The sequence below is a fragment of the Epinephelus moara genome, chromosome 5 (assembly GCF_006386435.1).
Source record: "Epinephelus moara isolate mb chromosome 5, YSFRI_EMoa_1.0, whole genome shotgun sequence".
Lineage (NCBI taxonomy): Eukaryota > Metazoa > Chordata > Actinopteri > Perciformes > Serranidae > Epinephelus > Epinephelus moara.
Window position 1 is genome coordinate 45,382,835 of NC_065510.1, and position 6,438 is coordinate 45,389,272.

At 41.5% G+C, this 6,438-nt stretch overlaps 1 long non-coding RNA gene across 1 annotated transcript; it reads left to right on the top strand.

The window, feature by feature from the left end:
* Window positions 1-4,070: 4,070 nt before the first annotated feature.
* Window positions 4,071-6,147, top strand: LOC126390165 (uncharacterized). Its single transcript, XR_007569941.1, has 3 exons — window positions 4,071-4,133; window positions 5,446-5,596; window positions 5,964-6,147. It is a non-coding gene; the product is annotated as an uncharacterized LOC126390165 (long non-coding RNA).
* The last annotated feature ends 291 nt before the right edge of the window (window positions 6,148-6,438 follow it).

Below are 6,438 nucleotides of genomic sequence, written 5' to 3' on the forward strand. Positions count from 1 at the left end.
ATAGAGGAGTTCCAAGAAGTATGCACAAATGCTATGTCCCAAATGTTCGGTAGACTTCGTGAAGAATTATCAAAGCTTGAAATTCCAGATGAAAAAGTTTCTAGTATTATTGATGGATTGTCAAAAGAAAACTTATTGAAAATGTATAATGAGGGGGTGTTCAGATCAGATTCAACCCGTAAGACATATTTTAAGAGAAACTTCAGTTATGTTGAGCCTGTAAAGGTCCGTCTTGGTTTTGATGCCTCTGGTAAAAAGCAGTTTTACCAGTATGTCCCACTTAAGGAGACACTAACAGCCCTGTTGAGCCTGCCATCAGTGAGAGAGCAATATAGTGTGTCAAAAATGCACCCCCCTGAAGATCCAGATGTGCTTGAGGATGTGAGGGATGGTAAAACCTTTAAACAAAACACCCTCTTACAAGAGTTGCCTTCCTCACTTTCAATTATCTTGTATCAAGATACTTTTGAGGTTGTGAATCCTCTTGGATCAGGAAAAAAGAAACACAAGCAACTAGCTGTGTACATGACACTTGGCGAGATATTGCCTCATAACAGGTCATGCATTGAACCTGTGCAGTTAGTCATGCTTTGCAGGGAGTCTGATTACCAATTTTTTGGACATGAGAAAGTGTTCTCCTCCCTTGTAAAAGACTTAAAAGACATTGAGCAATCTGGCATTACTTTGGAGTCAGGTGAGAAAGTGAAAGGGGTAGTAGTTGCAATCGCTGGTGACAACCTGGGCTCACATTCACTTGGAGGCTTCACTGAGAATTTCAGTAAGAGCAAACATTTCTGTAGGTACTGAATTTGCCAGTGATCCTACAAAGCTAGGCCCACCAAGGACACCAGAAAACTATAAGAGTAGTGTGGACATCTTGTCTGAGGGATCTGAGAACATTGTAGATGGTATAAAATTTGACTCCGTTTTCAATTCTTTGGAGCATTTCCATGTCTGCAAACCAGGACTCCCGCCATGTCTTGGTCATGATCTCTGTGAGGGTATTGTGTCTACAGATCTCCAACTCTACCTCAAATATCTTGTATCCACTGGAAAACACTTCACATTTGTGCAGCTGAATAGGAGGATCTCTGAACTGAAGTACAAAGGCAGTGATGCTAATAACCGCCCTTGTGTGGTTAAAGCTGATGGTGAGAAGTTAGCAGGAAGTGCAGCACAGAACTGGTGCTTACTACGTCTTCTCCCTGTCCTTGTAGGTACACGTATCAAGAATCCACTTGAAGACCAAGTCTGGCAGTTGTGTCTGAAGCTACGGGAGATTGTCGAACTGGTATGTGCTCCCAAGATACACACAAACCAGGTAGCCTATCTTAAGTTACTTGTTGAGGAATATTTGGAGCTCAGAGCAACAGTGTTTTCAGACAAAACATCACTTCCTTCTCCATTACCCAGACCTTATAATAAAGTTCGGACCACTCATTCGCCTCTGGACGCTCCGCTTTGAGAGTAAACATACATATTTTAAAGAATGTGCACGGAAGCTCCACAACTTTAAAAACCTCTGTACCACTTTGGCAGAAAGGCATCAATTGCTACAGGCCTATTTACACGCAGGGAACTTGTTCCCACCCATACTTCAAGTAGACCAAGCCAATGAATTCCATGATGAATTGTACAATGACGACATTCAAAAAGCTGTTAGACTAAGAGGTCTTAGGAAAGAAAACACAGTCGAAACAGGTTCTGTCACATACAAGGGCACTACATATCGGAAAGGAATGGTTGTATTCCTCAGGGTTAATGACCAAGGTTATGAGTTTGGTAGGATTGTTCTGCTTCTGGTCAGTCAGGAGAAGGTTTATTTTGTTTGTGAAAAATCTTACTCCGTCCCAGCTTTGGATGTAGGTGTTCACATCCTGCAGCATGACACCGCGGCCCACTTTGTTTGTGTTAGTGTGGATACCCTTGCTGATTATTACCCACTACCACTGTACAAGCTCTTTGACCTTGAGGTGATTGCACTTCATCATTCTGTCTTTTCAGGTGAAGTGTAATGGAAGACATGAAAGAAACAGTAAAAGGTGCCCTCCCCTATCTGGAAAATGAGTCATTGAACAAGATTTTACTACACTTGACAACCATGGGTGTGAGAACAGCTGAGGACCTGGAATTCATAAATGCCACTGATTTGAGCCACATCCTGCCACCAGTAGACTGCAGGAAACTAATCCACGCATTCAAGAAAGGTACATTATTATGTATTTGAGTTAAAATATGTACAATTTGTTACAAAATACAAATAACAAATCCTCATACTGATCCCGAAACTATTCATTCCATATGTTTGATTGATTGATTAATTCATTCATTGAAATTTTCATTGATTAATAGAAATGTTTGTGTCTAACACCTCAGTTTGTGCTCAGCCCATATGAACTTAATAGACGACACAAAATCAATATGTAGTTCACAGTCACATATATCATCAACAATGAATGAACAACCATGAACGTAATATAATACGGATATGTTAATATTTAGACTTCAGGTTATTGAGTAAAAAATCTAGTGACAATGTATGTTTAAATCACTAATTCAGATTCAGATCTCCTTTATTCACCATTGTTACTACAGAACACAACAATATGATCTGTAATTGTATGTAATTGATATTGCATTATTAAGTGCATAGACAGTGCTTTGCACACAGTGCAAAGCAGCAGCCATTGATGGTGTCGTCATGACACACCTTCTCTAACCTAGATATTTGGTGCTTTTTCTTTCTTAGCTGCACAAGACAACACTCAGCCAAGGCCAGAAGAAATTATTTTGACACTTGTACCTTGCACTGACACAGCACCTAATTCAGAGCCTTTATTGGCTGCTACAACAAGCCCTGTTCCTGTCCAGAATAGCACATGGGTGTCTACATTTGCCGTGCCATGGGAGAAAACGCGACCAAGTTTGAGAAGGTGTCTTGCTGAGAAGGAGAGACCAAAAAGAGAAGATAGGCTTCATATGGTGCGAGTCATCGCAGACGACATAAAACAGGTTTGCTTGAACCCCCCGCTCAGGCAGTGTGTTGAACTGGCCAAGACTATAGTAGAGATATACCCAGAGTCTTTAGAAGACAGAACAGAAGAGGGAGAGCGGATGGGCAATGGATATTTCTGTTTAGGCAAACAGCTAAGAGAAAGGATCCAGTTTTCAAACCGAGACAATACCCTCACCCGACTTCGAAAGCCTAAACGACTGGCTCCTCCCATGGAAGATGACCAGCCAGAACCGTCAAGAAAGTGTTCCAAAACAGATAGCTATGGCTGTGTTAACTGGCAGCCTTCACAGCTACCTGAAGGTGAAAACAGAGAGTCCCTTTCTGAGAAGAAAAGAGAGCTGCAGACTATCTATTCACAGGAGGGACAAAGAGCTGCAGACCAGAGACGAGTTGATGACCTAATGACGGTAACATATGAGCCACAGCGTCGAGACTTGAATGCAACTCCCTCACTGAATATGTCAGAGCTACAGAAGGAGTGGCCATTCCTCTTCATGCAAAAGTTTCTACTCAGGCACTTTTGCTCATTGTGTGGAATTGAGCTAGAATCAAGACTACGAGAATCACTTGCCAGAAAGGGAGAGAGAGTGTTAAAATACTTCACAAGTCAACTTTTGAGATGGAAGAAAGATGTGAAGATGGTCCTCTCCTGCCTTGAGAGACAGGAGGAAGAAGTGGATTCTGGACTTGCTGCAGTACTCATCATGGTTGCCTACTTCCAAGAAAAAGAAGATGCCCTCTTCCTCTTGGCTGACGTGAGTAATATCTCATTTATTACCATATAAAGCAAAATCAGTTTGCTTTTTTGCCTTGTGAATGTGGTTTTGTCTCAATGGCCATCCTTTGAGTCATCTGCCCCGGAGGTCCCTCCCCGGAGCCCCTCTCCTGTTTTCCTCATGTCCCTGACTAGCGTCATGCCAGTCAGGGACATGGGGGAAACAGGGGAGGGGCTCCAGGGAGATCAAAGGCACCAGGAGGAGCCGGACTGAGACAACAGTGTACTTTCTTGTAATAGTTTTTTTTTTTCCTGTTTCTTTTGTGTTTCAGGAAACCTCTACCCAGGCAGACGTTGAGGCCCAGCTCTCCCTGCCCAGCACTCCCAGGCTCATCATGCTTGGTAAGAGCCAAGCACTACACGAAAGATAACATACTGACTTAAAATAATATGACAGGTAGCAAATTGACATCACATTGACATAGGGAAGTCAGAACATCAAATACAGTTCATCATACACACTATAGTGTGCAATCAATAAAAGGTTTTGAAATTGAGAATATCAAAATAAATTAAGATTATTCAAACACATCGATATTTACATTCTAATGCATTAATTCATTTTAATATGCTCAATTCCCTACTGACTTGCTGATTTATTAATTTCATATTGTAGTTACGTTCCATTGATGTCGATGACACCACCAGGGGATCCATATACAGTGGTGTGAAAAAGTGTTTGCCCCCTTCCTGATTTCTTACTTTTTTGCATGTTTTCCACACTTAAATGTTTCAGATCATCAAACAAATTTAAACATTAGTCAAAGATAACACAAGTAAACACAAAATGCAGTTTTTAAATGAAGGGTTTTATTAATGAGGAAGAAAAAAATCCAAAGCTACATGGCCCTGTGTGAAAAAGTGTTTGCCCCCCAGCTCCTGTTAAAACATAACTGTGGTTGATCACACCTGAGTTCAATTTCTGTAGCCACACCCAGGCCTGATTACTGCACACCTGTTCCCAATCTAGAAATCACTTAAATAGGACCTACCTGACAAAGTGAAGTAGACCAAAAGATCCTCAAAAGCTACAGACATCATGCCGAGATCCAAAGAAATTCAGGAACAAATGAGAAAAAAAGTAATTGAAATCTATCAGTCTGGAAAAGGTTATAAAGCCATTTCTAAAGCTTTGGGACTCCAGCGAACCACAGTGAGAGCCATTATCCACAAATGGCGAAAACACGGAACAGTGGTGAACTTTCCCAGGAGTGGCCGGCCGACCAAAATTACCCCAAGAGTGCAGCGACGACTCATCCAAGAGGTGACAAAAGACCCCACAACAACATCTAAAGAACTGCGGGCATCACTTGCCTCAGTTAAGGTCAGTGTTCATGACTCCTATTGGATGAAGTGATTAATGGCAGGTGTGCTGCACACCTGTCATTAATCACTTCATCCATTAGTATTTGACAGGAAACCGATGTGTGTGCTTCATCCAGGTAGTACTCGAGGTCGCCTACAGTTAAACACGTAGTCTATACATCTTCAAAATGGGATGCAATGGGACGGGATGGAGTACTGGGATAGCCAGAGTATCAAACTGAAGCTTCTTCCTACACAGTGGAGTGGGTGGAGTCTGTGGTGTGACCCAGGCTAGTGCTGGGATGTAACGACTGGGGTTCAGTATTTGTAATTCCAGATTCTTCGTTAGGATAAATCCGGAACACAGCAAGTGTGCGGCAAAGACGCAGGTGAGCCGAAGGACGGGAAAGACGGTCCAGAGGAAGAACGAGTCCCTCAACCCACACGTCGCTTCCTTCATAAGGGACTTCATCAATTATGATTGGAAGAACTGATACCAGGTGAGACAATTCACTCATTTTATCTTTAGGCTGAAGGAGTCAGGAAGTTGTCTCTTTTGGTTTTAGTGTCAGTGTCAGCGGACTGGTTGTAGTGTGTACTGGTTGAATTGCACCTATCTAATGGAAACTTGTTGCATGACCTCGCCAGTGGCGACCTAAAAGAGACAGCTTTCTGACTCCTTCAGCCTGTTGTCATAACACTAGCCCTGGATCTGAATGTTGTTAGCTGTTTCTCGTTTTCTTTAATATTTTCATGAAATGCACACACACATTGTACAAACACGCCATTTATTGGTGACATCCCTTGGTGACAAAATACGATCATTCTTGTCTATAATGAATGTTTGATTTTTCCACCCACTGCCAGGAAGAAGACTTACACCCACGCGAACAAGTGAGAGACCAGCCCACTACCCTGATGTGTATGCACAAGAAATGCTGGCTATGATCAGAGCTACCTGAACAGGCATGTTTTTCTTTTTTTAAAAAATCTTTTTCTTACTTATTTGGCTCTTTTTTACTTGTCTCTTTTGGTTTTAAACAAAGATTATTTTACCTGTGTCCTTAATATCCACTGATAGAGGAGTTCCAAGATGTTTGCACAATGTTATGTCCCAGATGTTCAGTGGACTTTGTGAAGAATTATCAAAGCTTGAAATTCCAGATGAAAAAGTTTCTAATGTTATTGATGGATTGTCAAAAGAAAACTTATTGAAAATGTATAATGATGGCGTGTTCAGATCAGATTCAGCCTGGAAGACATATTGTGTTCACATGTTTCATTCATTGTATTGTTTGTAATCTTTGGCATTAACAAGAATAAATGCATTTTTGGTGACTAA